Genomic DNA, 19,169 nt, shown 5'->3' with positions numbered 1-19,169 from the left:
TCTAGCCCCCGTTTTCATCCTGATCTCTTTCACCTTCATACCTTTGCTCCCACCATTCCCATACCTGGAATTCTTGGCAGAATTTGTTGACTTGAACTAAGTCTTCAGCCAGGAATTCCAGACCCTTCTTAATCTGACTCCCATCAACCTTTTCAGCCTTCTCCCATGACACACTCTATATTTCAGCTAAATTGGCCCACTGGCAGGTTGACCTTTCATTCCACTTTTGTACATATGGGTGGTCCCTTAGACCTGAAATGTGCTGCCTCCATTTCACCTCTTGGAATCCTTGACTTCCTCCAAGGTGTATTCCTTCATAGCCTTTTGTGTGTGTGTGTGTGTGTGTGTGTGTGTGTGTGTGTGTGTGTGTGTGTGTGTCTGTATATGTTTTATTTCCCCCAGCTCCTTGAGGAGTTTCATTTTTGCTCCTGAATCCCCATCACTTAGCACAGTGTATTGTAAGTAGTTAGTAAATAGAGTTTGGGGGTTGAATTGAATCAATTTGAAATGATTTGAAATCCCCACACCTTCAGGTGCCTCAGGAAGAGAGGTGATGGACAGAGATGCTGAACTCAGGGTGGCTTTCATTTTGGTTTGTGCCAGGAGACTATTCATGATAATAAGTGCATTACAAACAAATCAATTGACCAAGGCATAAGGAACCCACTTCCTGAGAGCTGGGGCAGTCCAGTTCGATAGCTGTTCTATTCTTAGAGTAGGGGGAGTGAGGAGAAAAGATGACCAAAGCGATCCTGCCTAGCCATCTTGGTCAGCAGGAGCATTGTGGGAAAAAAGCTGATAGGAAACACGCCACAGTAACTAACCCTTTTAACCCTGTGGTGACTGGAGCAGCATAGCAATTTCATTTCCTCTAGAGCCACAAGGAGAATTGGAGTGGGGGATGGCTTGTAGATAATTTCTATAGGAGAAAGAAGGAAGTAGGATGGTTTATGGGCATCCATTGAAGGAATGAGGAGGTAGATTGGGTTGCGGGTCATGTTCCTTGAAGAAGTGGGATGGTTTGCAGATAATTTTTATAGGAGAGAGAATCCATCAACTCTTTAAGCTGTTGTTGATGGCTGTCTGTGTGTGATCTTCCATTTATTCCCTGCCTTTCTCCATCCTGGCCTTGTCAGAGCATTTTTACAGACTGATCCAACTTCCTCCAGGATTAATGGCATCTTGGCCAACAGCTTATGTGTATTTGTATAAGTTACTAACATTCTCTATGGTTCAGTTTACAACATGTGGCAATGTATCCCCTTCTCTTATTTTCCACTAGGGACAATCCACACTGGGTAGTACCTTTGTAATTCTTAGCTCTTAAAACTGTGCCTTTGGTGGTAAAATTCTCTCCGAAGACCCATACAAAATGCAAACAAACAGAGAGCATGATGGAATGAAGTGAGTCAAGCTTACTCTTGTGCCAGGCACTGTGCTGATAAGAAACATGGTCCTTGCCCCAAAGGATTTCACATTCAAATGGAAGGAAGCAACATGCAAACAACTGTGCTTTGTGCTTGTTTGGTTGTGTCTGACTCCTCAGGACTCCATGGACCATAGCACACCAGGCCCTTCTATCTTCTATCTTCTACTATCTCCCGAAGTCTGTTCGTTGTTTCTATTACAGATACATGCAAGATATAGACAGTGTAACGGGGACATCTCATTTGCCCACTCTGCTGCACTCATTTTAGATTTCTTTGACTTTTTTGTCATGCCCCCATGCTGGTTATCTTCCCTTCTGCCCACTCCCCTTTTCAGTTTCTTTTTCCGTGTCTTTCCCCATATGACTGTAAGCTCCTTGAAGGCAGAGACTGTCTCCCTCTTTCATATTTGCATGTCTGACACATAGGAGGCACTTGATAAATGCTTATTGATTGTTGACTAGCAGTGGTGGGGGAGGGGTGGAAGACCTCTTTCAGCAGATAGGCTTTGAGCTGACCCTTGAAGGAAGCTGTGAGCAGGGGATGTTGAGGAAGAGCATTCCAGGTATGGGGGACAGTATGTGCAAAGGAACAAAATAAGCAGATAGAATACCTGGTTGGAGGAAGAGCCGGGGTCCAGTATCACTGAATTACTATGTGGAGGAGTGGAAGATGCCTGGAAAGGTAGGTGGGGCCAGGTTATGGAGGATTTTCTGTTTGATCCTGGAGGGAATAGGAAACTACTGGAGTTACTTGATTTGGGGTGGGGATAATATTGTCAGATCTGTGCATCAAGGAAGGTTTATTCGACAGCTGAGTTAAGGATGGGCTGGAGTGGGGAGAGCCTTGAGGTTAGGGCACTGAGCAGCAGGATACTCTGATTGTCCAGTTAGGAGGTGATGAGGGCCCACACCAGAGAGTCATGCTGGACAAGGGTTAGGACTTGTAGGAGTGTAGATTGAGAGCTGGACGGAGTCTCAGAGGTCACCAGCCCCACACTCTTGTTTTACGAATGAGGAAATTGAAGTCCAGAGAAACATGGTTTCTGGTTCTGGTTCTGCCCCCAACTTGCTATATGACTTTTGGTTGGCTGGCTAAGAGGTTACTCACGGGAAAGAGGAGGACATAGGCAGTTGGGAAGTGTGGGGGAAGAAATAGTTCTGTATGTAGAAGAAGCCACTGGAAAGTATGTGTTGGTAAGAGGAGGGAGGCAGAAATTCTCTCGATCGTATATCTGGCTAAACTACATGTGAAGAATAGGGAAAGGAGTGCATTTCAAAGGTCAGCTTAACCTCCTTACTATAAGGAACAATCAGAGCTCCCCAAGAGTAGACCTTTGGGAAGCTTTTGGGGGTTGTGAGCTTCCTGCCGTTAGAAATGCTCAGACAGAATTTGGGTAGCCACTTAGCAGGGAGATTGTAAAGGGAATATTCATCTTCCCATCAGACAAAGGGTTGGAATTGATGACCTTTCATGTCTCTCTGGATGCAGTGATTCACTTGGCAATTGAGCAGGAACTGTCTTGTGGTCTCTTTTCTGATTTTATCTTGAACTCTTATTTGACTTGTTAAAAGTTTGTCAAGAGAGTTGAATGTAATGGGGCTTGTGTTGCACCCTATAAATCAACAGACAATGGCTCTGTGGGTTGCATATTGGGAAAGAAAATTTTCCATAGTGTCTAGCTCCCATGGGCAGAGTTTGACAGCTCTGGTTCGTAAGCCTGAGCTCCCAAACTGGGGACAGTGGAGGCAAGTCAGCCAGCTATTGTGGGTAGTTTAGCCCTGTCCAAGGTGCTTTGAGGGGAGAAGAAATATATCTAGTGTGGAGGAAAGAGGAGGAAATATATAGGGGTATGTGGAAGAAGGAATACATACAGATATACTTAAGAAATGTTTAGAGGCAGTGAAGTGGCACAGTGGATAAAGCACTGGCCCTGGATTCAGGAGAACCTGAGTTCAAACCCGGCCTCAGACACTTAACAGTTACTAGCTGTGTGACTTAACCCCAATTGCTTCACACAAAAAAAGAAATGCTTATAAAGCAGCAGTGTCCTCTGTCAATGGACCCAAAGGAATGGACCATTGCTCTGGTCTCTCTCAGGGCCTACTACACTTGGAGATCTTGACTGGATACCTACTGTTACATGTTGAGGTAATGAGCCAACTGAGAAAACTACAAAGCATCAACCTTTCATTACTACTGGGCTCTCTGGGAGGTGGGGGTCAGGTAGGTGGCAAAAAGCTGACTCATCCAGAGGTTTACTGTCCGTCATTACTGTCCTGTCCCTAGCTAGGTCAAGGCTACTTCTATCACCTAGGGCCTTACTGATTATTCCTTTTCCATAACTAGATCTGGGAACAGAGCTTGGTTGGGTTTTTTTGGTGAGACAATTGGGGTTAAGTGACTTGCCCAGGGTCACACAGCTAGTAAGTGTTAAGTGTCTGAGGCCGGATTTGAACTCAGGTCCTCCTGACTCCAGGGCCGGTGCTCTATCCACTGCGTCACCTAGCTGCCCCCAGAGCTTGGTTTTGATGACCTCCTTGGCCTTGATTCCACAGGTATCCAAGAAGAACAAGAACATTTCAGCCTTTTGAAACAGGAGAACACTGAGGCACCAGACCTTGCACTACCATGACTTCATCTAGGACCAGGACTTCCGACATCAGGCTTGACCAAGAACCAAGTGCACGGTCCATGTGCAGCATCACTTCTTGGGATGAGACATAAGAACTAGTTCCATATGCAAGTTGACCCAGGCTCCCAGGGACCTAAACAGCAGGTATTCACTAACCCAGATGTTTGAGCTGACCTTACTATTGGCTCAACCCCTTTTTCCTCCCTGGTGTTTGAGAGAGAGCATACTGAAAGCCTTTGCCATCATTGAACCTTGGAGGCTGAAAGCCTAAGTCAACCTATGACCAGTAAACTCCCACATCTTTCTCACTCAATTTCTGTGATCTGGAGTCACCCAGACAACAGTCTCCTTCCCTTTCAACCCCTTCTGGGTCTCTCATTCTCATTGTCATCCTCCTCTTCCCTTCCTTTCCTGGGTCCCTATCTATTCTATCTTTCCCTTCTATTAAGTCCTGAAAAATTAATTCTTCACTAACAAGATTCTTTTCATCTTAGATCCTTTTCTCTCAAACTTCCAGCTTCTTGTACACATGGATACTGCTTTTCTTCTGGGAGATACTGCACTGCTAACCACCCTCTCCTAATACCATACAAGTTTCATGTCTTTATGCTCAGTCTTACTTTCCTCCCTAACCTTGCCCTTACTTGGAGATATCAGGATACATGTCAGCGTCCCCTCCTCTCCCATATCTTGACTGACTTCCAATTCTTCAACTCCTTCATTCCACCTCAGTCACTCACAGGGATGGTACTAACCATTTCTGTTCATAAGTGTTTAGATATATAAAATTTCCCCTCAGGAATGGCTTGGCTACCTCCCAAAAGTTTTGGTATGTTGTTTCATTATTGCTATTTTCTTTGATGAAATTTTCTACTGCCTCTACAATTTGTTCTTTGACCTAAAAATTCTTTAGGATCAGGTTATTTAGTCTCTAATTAATTTTTAATCCTCTCTTCAAAGATCCTTTATGGAATACAATGGTTATTGTGTTGTGTTTAATATTTCTGCTTTTCTGCACTTATGAGGTCTGTATCCTCTAGTTGATGGTCAGTTTTTGTTAAGGTTTCACAAACAGCTGAAAAATATGTATACTCTTTTCTCTTCCCATTCAGTTATTGCCAGAGCTATAGCATATCTAACTTTTCTAAAATAGTATTCAAGTCCCTATGCTCGGTGTGGTAAATGGTCTCTAAGTTCCCCAAAGTGCCCCCCTTTTGTGGAGATGTGGAAGTTTTCCATTCCGTGTACCTGTGGTCTTGCTGGGTTTTCTGGAAGGACTTCATTACTTCTGATTGCATTCTTTATGCAGTCAGGGGCTAGATGAAGGGACTAACTGAAGTTTCTCTTTGGCTTGAATGATTATGTGGTAACTAAATACCCACACTAGATTTATTAAAGTGTGGGGAAGGAGGGAGTTGATCAGGACATTCCTGACCAATTGATGTCCTCTCCAGCTCAGTTGATGAGATCACAGAATGGTCAGGTAATGAGATATTAATGCGTTAAATGAAGTGCAAAGATGTTGCTATGATTTCTTATCCCTTTACAAAATCAAAGATTTCCCTAATGGAATTAGAAGGCAGCTTGCTGTTGATTAGATAAACATTGGCCATGCCTGCCCCTGGTGGTGTTTAAAAAGATGATTGGCCGATTCTGGAGACAGTCCAGGCAGGAGAGTTTTGTGGAGTGAGAGCCTTGGCAACAGAGAGGAGAGCCAGTTATAGATATAGAACCCAGCTCTAGAGAGAGGATTTCTCCTTGTTCTTCCCCTTCCATCTCTGCCAAAGGGCAGAGGAAGAAGGGATTTATCTGTCTCCCTACCCCCATCTGGTCTCCCCTCCCACCAGTTGGTCACGAACAGCTCACACCACAGAATAAGACAATGCACTGAACAAAGAGAGTGGGGGGGGGGGGGAGAGAGAGAGAGAGAGAGAGAGAGAGAGAGAGAGAGAGAGAGAGAGAGAAAGAGAGAGAGAGAGAGATCAAAGATGGTTCTAAGGAGAGTGACTCTTAGCAGTAGAGAGTCATCTATCATTGAAGACTAGTTATCCCAGCTGGCACCAGAGGCATGAGTAACCTTGACTATATATTGTGTTCTCTATGTGTGTGCCACATTACCAGCATATTCTGAGCATGTGCCCTTTCTTCCTACTGCCACAGGTTTTGTTGTAAGAGAATATTATCCAGGCTTATGGACCGAATGTTTTGTTGCCACTGTTCTTAGGATACCATCTTAGTAAATGACGTTGTTTTAAGCTGTCTATCTATTGGCTAATTATTAAATATGAGCATAGCAGTAGGGGATTGGGAATTATAGTACATACCCTTGAGCCAGAAAAGGAGCTTCTACTTAGGGGCCTGTAGCTTATAAGTGCCAATGTGGAGGTGACTTAACAGGAAAGCATGATGATGACTTCCCAGTTCATGCTTTTTGTGCGTCCCATACTGACATGTATTAGAGATACTCCTTTGGGGGATGCTGGGACATCAACTGGTGGGGAACAAGGTGCTACCTAATGCTCATGTTTTCATAGCTATATTTTGGTATGTCTGAAGGCAGTAATTGATTTGGGGGCATGAGATTATTGTATTGGAATGTCTCCCAGATTCTTCAAGGTTGGCTGCAAAAGGGCATGTGGGGAGGCTTGTCTGTGGTCCCAGGGGCTCCGAGACCCTTTGACACATCTATGAAGTTATAATTGGTGAAATAGGAAAGACTTTCTCAGCTGTTTTTAGGGGTAGAAAAAATGAAGCAAGAAGCAATTAAGGCTATGTAGGTATACCTGATAGTATGTATATTCAATTCATATGGCCATGAGACTTCGCAGGGAATTCTGCCTTTCAAGTGTCTGGCCTTACCAGAAGGGAGACCTTAGTTTATCTTCTCTAGTGAGAGATCTTCTGGGGGTGATTATGGATTTTGTCCTTGAAGATTCTACAGAGAAATGCTAACTCAGATTCTATAGGGGAGAGAGAATAAACTTCCAACATGCAAAGATCCTAATAAGAAGAAAGGGGCTTTAATTACTTATATAGCTATATATAAACACTTGTATGCAGATGGTGCCCTCTGGCCTTGGGGTCAAGTTTCAAGTCCAAGTTGTTGACTGATCGAGAAGGTCAGTCAAAGGGCAGGAGAGTCATTAAAATTAATGGGGGTGGGGAGAGGGGAAGGGGGCAAAGGAGAGAGAACCAGAGGCTGGTAGAGCCAAATTGGCTATTTTCTTTAGCAAATATTTTACCCAGTTCTCTTTGGGGCTACTTTGAGTCCATTTTCTCCATTGCCTATTCTGGGGGAAGGTTTTTTAAACTTTATTTTCATGACAAAACAGTATGTAATGAAGATGTTTTATGAAGATAATAGAAACTATTCCCCAAGGGTCTGGTAAAAAATGGGGGTGTTCACCTCAGGTTAAAAAAGATTTAGGGGGGATATGAGTGTTTTCTTCAGTTACTTTAAAGTTATTAAATAGAAGAATGATTAGACGTGGTTTGCTTGGCTCCAGAGGATCTGATGAGGAATATTGAACGTAACTTGTGGAGACGCAGGAAAAAACAGAGAACTGTCTACACAAGACGTTGTTTGCTTTGTGAGGGGTGGATCTTGTGGAGTTAGAATTAGAAAAGACCCTTGAGGTCATCAAGACTATAGCTTCTTAAACAGTGGCTTGCCACACCATATGGAATCGCGTAACCGAATGTGGGGGTTGTGGAAAATTTGGCAACAGTAAAAGGTTATGCATACCTATTTTATATACCTGTATACCCTGGGGTCATGTAAAAATTTCTCAGGTGAAAAGGGGTGGTGAGTGGAAAAAGGTTAAGAAACCCTTGCCTAGACCAAACCCCTCATTAACGGGAAGGAAAACGACACCTCTCTCCAGGACACATAGCTAGAAAATAACAGAACTGCTGTTGGATCAGCAATCAAAAACCAGTTGTTGAGCCCTTAAGATATGTCTGTCAGGCATTGTGCTAAACACTTGGAGATACAAAGAAGGGTCAAAATTAACCCTGTCCTCAAGTAGCTCAGGGTCTAATGGCAGAGACAGCATGCGGGCAACTATGCACATACAAGATCCCCTTATTGTGAATAAAGGCAGTCCCAGAGGAAGGTACTGCCAGTTTGGGGGAGGAGGGGGAGAGAAGGGCTGGGGATTTGAACTGAGGCTTGAAGGCATCCAGAGAAAGTAAGAGACCGAGGTGAGGAGGGAGAGCATTGCAGGTGTCGGGGACAGCTAGCACAAAGGCTTAGGGAGGGGAGATGGGGGTGTTGTGGGTGAGGAACAAGGAAGCCAGTGTGGCTGGACTGTGGAGTTTAGGCTCAGATTAGAAAAGATTGGAATGCCAAACGGGATTTTGTATTTGATCCAGGAGGTAATAGGGAGCTGCTAGAATTTGTTGATGGGGGAAGGGGGTAATATGGCCAGACCTGAACATTAGGAAAATCTCTTTAATGGCTGAGTGAAGAATGGACTAGAGTGGGCAGGAACTTCAGTTGGGAGGCCATTGCAATAGTCCAGGCAAGAGGTGATAAGGGCCTGAGCTTGGATGGAGTTTGTGTGATTGGAGAGAAGGAGATGTCTACCATAGATGTTTCCAAGGTGAGACTGAGAGGCCTTGGCAACAGATTCAATATGGAGGGGCAAGAGAGAGCTCGAGGAGTTGAGCATGATGCCTAGGTTGGGAGCCTGGGTGACTGGGAAGATCTTGGTACCCTGGACGGTAGGGCTTTGGGGGGAAAGGTCCTGAGTTCTGACTCCAAAGTCTCTGAGATTCTGTAACCACACATTTAGGCAGATGATGAGTTAGGATGATTCAATTAATGTGCACTCGGGTCCTCCAATACCCCAGTCTGAAACTTCAAAGCCATCAAACCCCAGACTTTTGAGATTATACATTTCTTCAAAACCCAACCAGCTCTGAAGGCGGCTAGGTGGCGCAGTGGATTCAGGAGGACCCGAGTTCAAATCCAGCCTCAGACACTTGACACTTGCTGACTGTGTGACCCTGGGCAAGTCACTTGGCCCTCATTGCCTCGAGCAAAACAAACAAACAAAAAACCCAGCTCTGCACCCTTAAATCCCCTAAGTGGAGGATCAGGAATTGGCTCAGTCCTTGGACCTGGACATAGGCCACACCTATCTCTGTCAGCACTTTCATGGAAGAGTAAGGACCCTTGTCTCTAGTGTAGTGCGATTGTCCCAGGGTTCCCAAATACTGGGCAGGGAGCCTGCAATGTAGTCACCAGGGAGGTGATTTTTCTGGATTAGGTATTGCCATCTCTTCCACATGCAAGTGAGGGCCTCACATTTAAGGAGAGATAGGGAGGACATCACTTTCAGCCCATATCTTGGAGTAGAGATAGGAGGCTAGAACCTAGCTTCAGGAAGGCTCCACTCAATGAGTACAGCTGAGGGCAAGGTTGGCATAACCTGAATAATCTCAGCTAAAGGATGCTGGGAAGAAGCCATTTCTAGGCCTCTGATATGTTCTGGTGAGTGTGTGCTGTGTGCATGCGTGTGCGTGTGCGTGTGCGTGTGTGTGTGCATGTGTGTGTGTGTGTGTGTGTGTGTGTGTGCATGAGAGAGAGAGAGAAATATCAGTACCTCTGTTCCACCCCTTCCAGAAGCAGTCAGGTAGGGGTAATGAATGATATTGATGGGATCCAGAACGTTTAGATTAGTAGAGCTGGAAATGGCCTGACAATATAGACTGTTGGGAGGTTGCTGACTTTAGTGGACAGAGTTCTGGAGCCGGAGTTTGAAGATTCTGTCACTTCCTACTTCTGTGGTCTTAGGCAAGTCCCTTAATCTTCCTGGGCCTCAGTTTCTTCATCTGTAAAATGAGGAGATTGGGCTAGATGACCTCTAAGGGTCTTTCCAACTTGAGATCTATGATGCTATGATCTGTCCCGTAGGACATGGAATGTCAAAGCTTAGAATGGAAAAAGCCAGAGGTGGGAGGGAACTTAGAACAGGGAATGGCAGATATCGAAAGAAACTTCATCCCGAGAATGGCAGAGCTGGGAGGGACCTGAGAACAGAGAATCTGACTCTTGGAGGAGACCTTAGACATGATCTAGTCTGATCCCATTTTACAGATGGGAAAGTAGGCCAAGGAGTGAGTGGCAGAACCACGCTGAGGCCCCAGCCTGCCTGCTGCCCAGGCTGGAGCTTCTCCCACCATTTCCCTCAAACTGTCTTGGGAAAGGACTGAGCTGGTGGGAATCGGGAAGCCCTTCTGGGCAGCTCTGCTGCTGTGCTGTTCCCCTTCTCTACATGAATCACAGACTCCCCAAGTGGGGCCTCCCTAGTCAGCAGAAGGGCCTCCCTTCTCCACCCCCACCCTGCTCCCTGCACACTTGGGAGATTATCAGGGGCCCCCAGCTCAGGCTGCCTCACCAAAGAATGCACTCAGACCCCTGGGGGGGGCAGAGGCAGGCCTGCTAGTCAGTGGTTTACAAAAAAAGGCCCAAGGCTCTCCTGCTCCGCTTCTGGCCCACTGCCACAGCCCAGCTCCTGGGTGTAATCAACACCTGCCAATCGGCTACTCTCTGAGAGGGGGAAAGGGCAGCATTTGGAGCAAGGCCACTGAGTACTTGGATCTGGCAGGGCCCCCACAGGGTCACTGGAGAGAGATCATATGATCTTAGGCTTGGGAGTGGAAAGAGACCCGAGGGATTGTGTATTTGGGAAGAAGCAGAACCCTGTCCAGTCTGTCTTATGTGAGAGGAAAGGACCCAGAGAAGCCCAAGGCCAGGCTTCCTCCCACATGGGCCAACGGTGTGCACTGGGGGAGGGCTAGGGCCTTGTTATTGCCATGGTAAGTCCCTCTTCTCCACATCCTCGCCCAGATGTTCTTAGCTTCTGTTGTTTGCTGGACCCTTTGAGCAGACCAAGGTGGCTTAGTATATTGGCATCATCTTCAAGGAAATCAATTATGTTGTACTGCAGCCATCAAAATGGTTCTTAAAAAGTCCCCAGACCCCCCTCCCAATCTATCCACTGATCCCTTATGGGTCCATGGACCCCAGGTTAAGAACTCTTGTTCCCATCTGTTGCCTGTTTTTTTTCCCCAGGAGGCCATACCCTCTTCTCCAAGAGATATGATGACAAGAACACATTCAGTCTTCTTTCTCTGGGATCCCTCTCCTAAGCACCCTGGGAGGTGAGCTGTATAGGTATTATTTTAAAGCTGGGCAAAGGAATGACAGGACATAACTAACCTAAGCTGGCACAGCCAGCGAGTGGCATAGACAGGGCCCATACCTCCTGGTTCCTATTCCTGGGAATTCCGACCTGGCTTCCCTGAAGAGGTTAGATGTTGTCTGCTCTCGTTTAGGAGACTCTGAGAGGGAGGGCTGACTTTGGATTCAGAAGACCTGGGGTCAAAGCTGGGTTCTCTTTCTGAATGACCTTTAAGCTCCATAATCACCCTGCAGTTACCCCCATTTTACAGGTAATGAACAAAGGTCAGAGAGGGGAAGTCACCCGTCAGTGGTCACACAGCCAGGAATTGCCAAAGGCAGAGATTGAATTCACCTCTCTCCTGCCTCCAGGTCTAACACTTTGTACTAACCAGTAGCCAACACAGTTACTTGTCCACAGTAGGAGCTTAATAAATGGGGGGTGTATTGAATTCATGTAAACTCTGCCATCTCTTTCAAGCATGCTAGGCTAAGGTTTTCTCACTTGTAAAATCAGGGCATTGGCCAAGATAATCTAGGTCTAAGGTCATCTAAGGTTCCCCCTCCCAGCTCTGACATTCAGTGAAATCATTGGAGATTTAGAAGAAGGAATGAATGTCTAAGGAGGGTAAAATGTAGGCACTGGGGTGAGTAGTCACCTCTCAGTGTCCCCTTCAGTCACATAGCCAGTTCTAGGTGCCCTATCCCATGTACGGAGTATGTGCGAGGATCACAGGACTTGGGGCTTAAAAGGGACTTCAGAGATCACCCAGTCTATTTCATGAAGGAGACCCAGGCCCAGAGACCTGTTCAGTGTCTCTGATGTAGCACAGCCAAGTCTTAAACACAGGTACTGTGATGGGGTTTTCAGCTCTTTCCACTATGGCTGCTCAGGAGTGGTGGGATCTACCAGGTCAGAATTCGCCAGGCTCCCTTGGCTTGCCCAGGCCTGCTGTACCCTGGGCTCTAGGGCAAGGTTCTAGTGAGGGCTCAGAGCCCCAGGGTGGAGGGGGTGGGGTGGGGAAAACAGCTGCCCAACCAAGCTTTCAAGGTCCCTACAACCCAGTAGGAAAGAGCTGCCTTGTCCAGGGTGCTGATGCCCCCTGGTGGCTTGAGGCACATCACATTGCATCCAACCTGGCTTTCCAGACCGCTACTGTCCCTGGCTCCTGCTCCCAGGCTCCAAGCCAGCTCCTCAGCCCCTGGAGCCCTCTGCTTCTCAGAAAGGCTCAGCAGCAGCTGGGCACCCTCCCTTCCTCCATCCCCTACCCCTTTCCAGAACTGCTGAGGTCCCAGCCACGTGGTCAGTGAGATTTCAGCAGGCCGCAGAGCCCTCCTGCAGCCAAGTGGAGAAGCAGGCTTAGCAAAGGGGAGGCTTCCATCCAGGGCCCTAAATTGTTGGGGGTCTGCCAGCCTATTTCCCCTTCTCTGTGTGGAATCAGATATCACCTTTCAAATGGATGAGCAACCACTCCGGGGATAGAATCATAGTTTGTTCCTGATGGCCCTTAGAGGTCATCTAGTCCAACCCTTCCCTCATTCTAGAGAGGAGCAACTGAAGTCTCGAGCAGGGTGGGGACTTAGCCAAAGTCATGCAGCTTGTAAGGAGCCGCCAACTCCAACCCAAGGCTCCTAACTCCCAGACCAGTACTGATTCTGCCTCGTTGCCATCTTGGATCCATCACAGCTCTCATCTCATTGTCAGAAATCTGATGACAATGGCAATGTTCCTATGGCCAAAGAAGATTCTAAAAGCTCCACCTGTGGCATCCTTGGCTTACGCTGTCCTCCTCTCTTGGAGTGTCCTCCCCATTGCCCTTCCCAACTCTATTCACCCTTTGAGATCCAGCTCAAGACTTGACCTCCATGACTACCATGGCCCATTTCAAGGTCCAGTTCCGCCCCGGGACAAGAGAGAATTTATACCTAGAAGAGGATGTGGAGACCATCTGGTCTGCTCCCCTTCATTTTGCAGAAGAAGAAACTGAATTGGTACAGCCTGATTCTGGGGTGGCCTGGCATCGCTCCCTGCACACAAGGCTCATTCCCCCAGTTTCGGCCTTCATTAGCTTGTTCCTTTGCCCCTTGCCCTCCTCCTATATTAGAGACAGGAGTTCCAAATGAAGCTGTGATTTAATGGGGACAGGGGAATCCTGGATGAAGAAAATCCTTCTGCCATTGCAGGCTGGCATCTTTTCTATAACTTACAGACACAGAGAATCGCCTGGAGTGCTGGAGGGTTAAGTCACTTGACCAGAATGGGACTGGAACCCATGGCTTTCTGGATCACTATATCTTGTACCCTTACGCATAGCTCCCTATTCAATAATAACACCACCAATGACAACAATAATAATAATAATAACACCAATTACAGAATTGCTGTAAAGCTACGAAGCTTTAATAGGTTTTCATAACCCTGTCCAAAAAATGAAGTTAATTTGGCAGTAGCTGCCCTTGAGGAAGACGTGCTTGTTCTATCTTTGGGATCACCACTTTTGGGGATGTTCATTAACCGTTCTTTTCATGATACACTTTAGAATTTTCTCAGGCATAGATGGCAGGCCCCCTGCCTTAGAGTTTCTAAGTTCATCCTCTCTTTGAGCCTTTTCTTCTCTACAGAACCATAGAGTCACAGATTTGCCAAGTCCAGAGTTTATTCAGAGCCCATTCCACCTGTGGATAGCTCTCATTAGTTGGAATTTTTCCATGAATCAAAATTAAATCTTCCTCTCTGCAAATTTCCTTCTACCTCTATCCTTTGTTCTTAGCACCCTGTTCCAAGGAGGAACTGGTATCAGTTGGAGATCCAGATTGCTGCATAGACACAGACCAAGGGGGAATCAGAGATGTGAAAGGGAAGGAGCTACCACCAGATGGAGATATAAAAGGGAAGAAGGCTCAGCACAGCATGGAACCACAAAGCACGGGAGCACTCCTGTACTGTCAGCGTTGATGTTGCTCTGAACCATATGGCCCTAGGGGAAGGTAGGACCTACCAGAGGGGAGTGCCTGAACCCCAGTCTGCCCTGCCCCTTACTCCAACTCTAAGTTAGAATGAGGGAGGGTTGGCAAAGCAGAGAGTTCTCCTGGCTCTTTATGGGCTCACGAGTAAGTCCTTTGCATTTGTATCAAATAAAGCCCATCCTATATTCAATACATTGTAAACCTGAGTTCTTACATGGACAATGGGGGCCCTTTTAGATTCATGAGCCAAATTCTGGTCTTCTCAGGGGACCCCTGAGAGGTGGCGAGAGCCATTACTGAGAAATCTAAACTACTGAAGATGGTTCTTTTGAACTCCCATATGTGGTTCTGAGCCACAAGTTACACTTTGGGCCAAACAGAACATTTACATTCCCGAAACTTTTTTAAAACCCCAAATAAACCTTTTTCTTGTCCTTCTAATTCTCCACCAGGCTCAGCTCAGACTAGCCTTTAATATTCCTGACAGTATCCTTATAGGAGTGGGTTACTCTCTTGAATTCAGACTCTGTTATCTGCTATCATCAGTATCATTTCTCTTTTATTCATGTTACTTAAAATATTATGCATTGGTTCTAGCATTGCAGCAGTCACATTGGTCACTACAGACAGTTCTCTCTTTTTCTCCTCATTGGAATGGTTTCTGCTCATGTCTTTAGAATTTCACAGTTCAGTTCCATTTTGTAGATTTTCTCACCCTTTCTGGGCTGAATCCCCCTTCCCTGCCCCCTCCCCCTCCCAGTAGTGTGTTACACCACAGAATTCTACTTGTCTTTTCTTAGAGCTCTTTAAAAATATCCTCTCTCCAAAACTAGGCTGCATCTGTGATATACTATGATATAGCTATGTTTCAAAAGAGCAGCCATGGGTCCCGGAGTTTGGACTGCATTTGCTCATATGGCCCAAGAGGGGCCAGGCCATATGTGGCAGGTGTAGGATGGGGCAGGGTGAGCATTGAAGAGGTGGAAGGCTTTAGGGAGGAATGGCCAGCATGGGAGCAATCTCCACCTGTGCCTGGGTCTCTACTCACTTCACTAGCAATGAGTGGGCCTTATGGGTTAATCAGAATCCTATGGAACCCAGCTGACAAACAACTGCACCAGAAAGCAGTTGGAGGACCAGACCAAAGGTCAGCTGCAGAGGGCGGCAAGTAAGGAAAAGCAGAAGGAGCAGGAATTGATGTACTGGGTCTCAGGTCTTCCCCCCTCCCCTCGACTGGACGTTGACCCTTTGGCAAGCTGTGAAAGGAAAGCAGACTATGGGAGCAGGACCATGCTTGTGGCTCCAAGTGGAAATGGATGAGTGGAAGGGCTTCCATTGTGAAGAACTTCTGGATTTGTGAGCATGCCTATAGATTGCCTAGGACTGAGGAGAACTACTCATACAACAGGTATTTGACTATTTAACATTTTATTCCTCTTACTTCTAAGATAATGAGTAAAGCACTATATGTAGTCAAGCCATGATGATGTAGTCAACTCTATTATGCTGTGCTCATACCATCATGGTCCATTGAAAGCAGCATGAAAGGAGAAGGGCAGAATTTCCCAGTGGATGGGGGCAGAGACAAGATATGAGTGCTGCCACCCAGAAAGGGATGGAGCTGGAGACAGTAATCACCATAGAGCCTAGGGACCATAGAGAGCTTGTCATTTCTCCTCAGCTTCCTCTGCTATTAGGTGTAGTACAAAACTGCTGGGTGAATAATGGGACTGTATGCCCTTGGCCCCTTTGATAAATAGGGTCAGGTTACTGGGAAACAGAGCTTTCCCCTGCCTCTCTATCTTGAACTCTGTTGCGGAGTGGCCACTTGTCTATGAAGTTCCTGTCATTTGTACTTTAGCAACCAGTCAATCAACAAGTATTTAAGCACCTGCTTTATGCCAGGTACTTTGCATGGAGATAAAAAGATAAAAATGAAACAATCTTTACCTTCAAGGTTACATTCTGTTGAGAGGGAACAGTGTGTGTACATGCACCCATGCACGCACGCGCGTACACACACACACACACACACACACACACACACGAGGATAAACCATACATAAACCAAACAAATAGAAAGGATTTGAGGGGCCAGGAGGCATAGCAGCTGAGGGTGGGTAAAGAAAGGCCCCATAGGAAAAGTGGCACTGAACTCGGAGGGGAGCTAGTAATTGTAAGAGGTAGATGTGAGAAGGGGAAGCAGTTCAGAAGTGGGGGTCATCCAGTGCAAGAACAGGATTAAGATGGCATGTCAGACAGGAGGGACAGCAAGGAGACTAGTTGGGTTGGTCTGGACCATCGGGTATGTGAAGGGAAATGATGTGTAATAAGTCCAGAAAGGTAGCCATGAGTCAGGTCATGAATTCCATACAAAACAGTTTATATTTGATTCTGGAGGCAATAGGGAGCCATTGTCATTTATTTGGTAAAAGTGTCAGACCTAGAAAATCATTTTGGCATTTATGTGGAGGATGGAGAGGCAGGGAGACCAGTGAGGAGGCAGTTACACTAGTCCATCGGAAATGGCTGTATTGGTCAGAAGCAACAGTTCCCTTGGTCACCTCCTCTGTCTTGTCAGTTAGGTGGTATAGCAGCTACTGTTTGGGGTCAGGAAAATCTGAATTTGAATATTGCCTCAGATGCTTAGCAGTTGTGTGACTCTGGGCAAGTTATTTCATTTCTCTCAGCCTCAGTTTCCTCCTCTGTAAAATGAAGATAATTACAACATCTATCTCAAAGGTTTATTTTGATGATCCGCTGAGATAATCCCCGGGAAGCATTTTGCAAACCTTGGCGCTCTCTATCAGTGTGAGCTACTGTTGTGATGAATTGCCAAAGATGGAATGATTGCTAAGGAAGGCCTTCCTTTTTCCATCTGCTGCTTTGTTTTTGGCAGATGATTCCAGCAGATGTCTTGACAGTAGAAATCCTCCATCACTATGAGATCATGGTTCTGGTCTTTTTCCTGAGCTCCTCATCTCTTCCTTCCTTCCTCCTGTTCAGATGGTGTGTGTACAGCATCCTCTGATGACAATATCTTGTCCCTTTTCCCTACTGCTTATCTAGGATTTATTAAGCACTATGTGATGGACTATTTGGGCCAAGCCCACGGTAGAGCCTGCTGAGCTCGGATTGGTCTGATCAGCCATAGTCAGACACATCGTACATTAACCCTGACATATCAGTGTCGCTTTTGGTCCTCTTCGAGGACGAAGGCCGACAACCAACTGTGCACCAGGTACTGTGCTGAGTGTCGGGGATCCAAAAGAGCCCAAGCCCTGATGTAGCTTATATTCGAATGACAGAGACAATGTGTGAATAGCTAGGTTCGTGCAAGATATTGACAGAGTAGATGGAAGGAAGGCCCTCTGAGGGGGGATCCTTAGAGTCCAGTCATTTCATTTGGCAGATGACAAAATGAAGACCCTGTGAGGCATGTGCAATTGCCCAAGGTCACATTGAGCAGCACAGTCGGGTTTCAAAGCCAGGTGTTCCATCTCCAAGCCAGCCCAGTGCTCTTTCCACTATGCTAAACTACCCAAACTCCTTAGCCTGGCATTCAGGGCCTGTCAGATCACAACGTGTCCCCCTAATCTACCTTTCTAGTCTTCTTCCTTACAGGAACTCACTGTTCTACCCAGGCTGATTTCCTGACCATTTTCCATACGTGTCATGAGCATTCCTGCCACCTATCTTTGCTTCTGTTCATTTTCCTTGGAATGCCTTCCCTACACTGTACTTGTCCTTCAGGGATCACCTCAAGATCTCCCTTCTTCACCAAGCCCTCTTTGACCCCCTCAGCCCAGAGCCTTTCCAGACTCGGAGCTATGCCACTCAGTGGCTAAACCAGTTGAACTCAATACTGTCTTGTACTGTTCACTGTTGAATCATAAATTCTCGTCTTCTTTTCCCAAGAGATTGTAAGCTCCCAGAAGGCAGGGACTGGGTCTCGTACTCCTCTGTATCCCTCCCTCACCATGTTATCCTAAGCAATTGGGCTGGAGGAGCAGGAAAGCAGCAGTTGTTTGCCAATATACGTAACAGGGATACTTGTCTTGCTCCTACCCTAAGGCTACTCGAAGGCCACTTAGAAAAGTCCCATAGGACCCTTCATGACCCCATTTGGGGTTTTCTTGGCAAAGATACTGGAGTGGTTTGCCATTTCCTTCTCCTGTGGATCCATTTTATCAGGCAGTCAGAGGTTAAGTGACTTGCCCAGGGGCACATAGCTAGGAAGTGTCTGAGGCTGGATTTGAACTTGGGTCTTCCTGACTCCAGGCCCAGTGTTCTGTCTGCTGAGCCACCAGCTGCCACCAAAAGCTGAGCTAGCCAAGACTTTTTGGTCTTATACTGTGGCAGAAGATGAAGGAGGAAGGAGGAGGAAAAAAAAGCAAAAAGCTGGTTAGTTATTCACATCTCCCCTAGTAAGCCTGGGTATTCCCTATGGCTCTATCCTGGGCCTCCTTCCCTCCTTTTATCACCCCTTCTTCTCTCCTCTGATGATCCCTTATAAGCTACCACACGAGGCCCAGTTTTATGTCACCAAGTGCTAAGTACCTAGTACCTTACTGAGATCTCAAACTCAGCGTGTCCAGAATGGAGCTTCTCTTTCATTATAAGCTGCCCTGTCCCTCCAGACTTTATTTCTCTTTTGAGTGCCACTATCTTCCCATTAATCCAGCTCTATAACTTGGGAATTGTTTCTGACTCTCCCCTCTCTACCTCGCTCCCCATGTCTAATCAGTTGCCAAGCCCACCATCTCTCTTCCATCCCTCCCCTTCTTTCCAATCAGGCCTCCATCACTCCTCTCCTGGACTATTGTAATGGCATCTTAATTAGTTTCCCTGCTTCCAGTCTCCCCTCTCCAATCTGTCCTCCGCACAGCTGTCAGATAATTTCCCAAGGCACATCTCTGGCCGTGTTGCTTTCCTTTGCCTCTAGAATAAA

General features: G+C 46.5%; 1 protein-coding gene across 1 annotated transcript in view; it reads left to right on the top strand.

Annotated features, from left to right (window-relative positions):
• The window catches only part of LOC122733555 (wiskott-Aldrich syndrome protein family member 3-like), a 116,394-nt gene that overhangs the window by 2,818 nt on the left and 94,407 nt on the right, over positions 1-19,169 (top strand). The window contains exon 3 of the mRNA XM_043974053.1: positions 3,986-4,206. The gene's annotated coding sequence lies outside the window, so the exon portion shown is untranslated. The remainder of the gene's footprint in view (positions 1-3,985; positions 4,207-19,169) is intronic.

This window comes from Dromiciops gliroides, chromosome X, assembly GCF_019393635.1.
Source record: "Dromiciops gliroides isolate mDroGli1 chromosome X, mDroGli1.pri, whole genome shotgun sequence".
NCBI classification, from domain to species: domain Eukaryota; kingdom Metazoa; phylum Chordata; class Mammalia; order Microbiotheria; family Microbiotheriidae; genus Dromiciops; species Dromiciops gliroides.
This window is presented reverse-complemented; position numbering and strand designations above follow the sequence as displayed.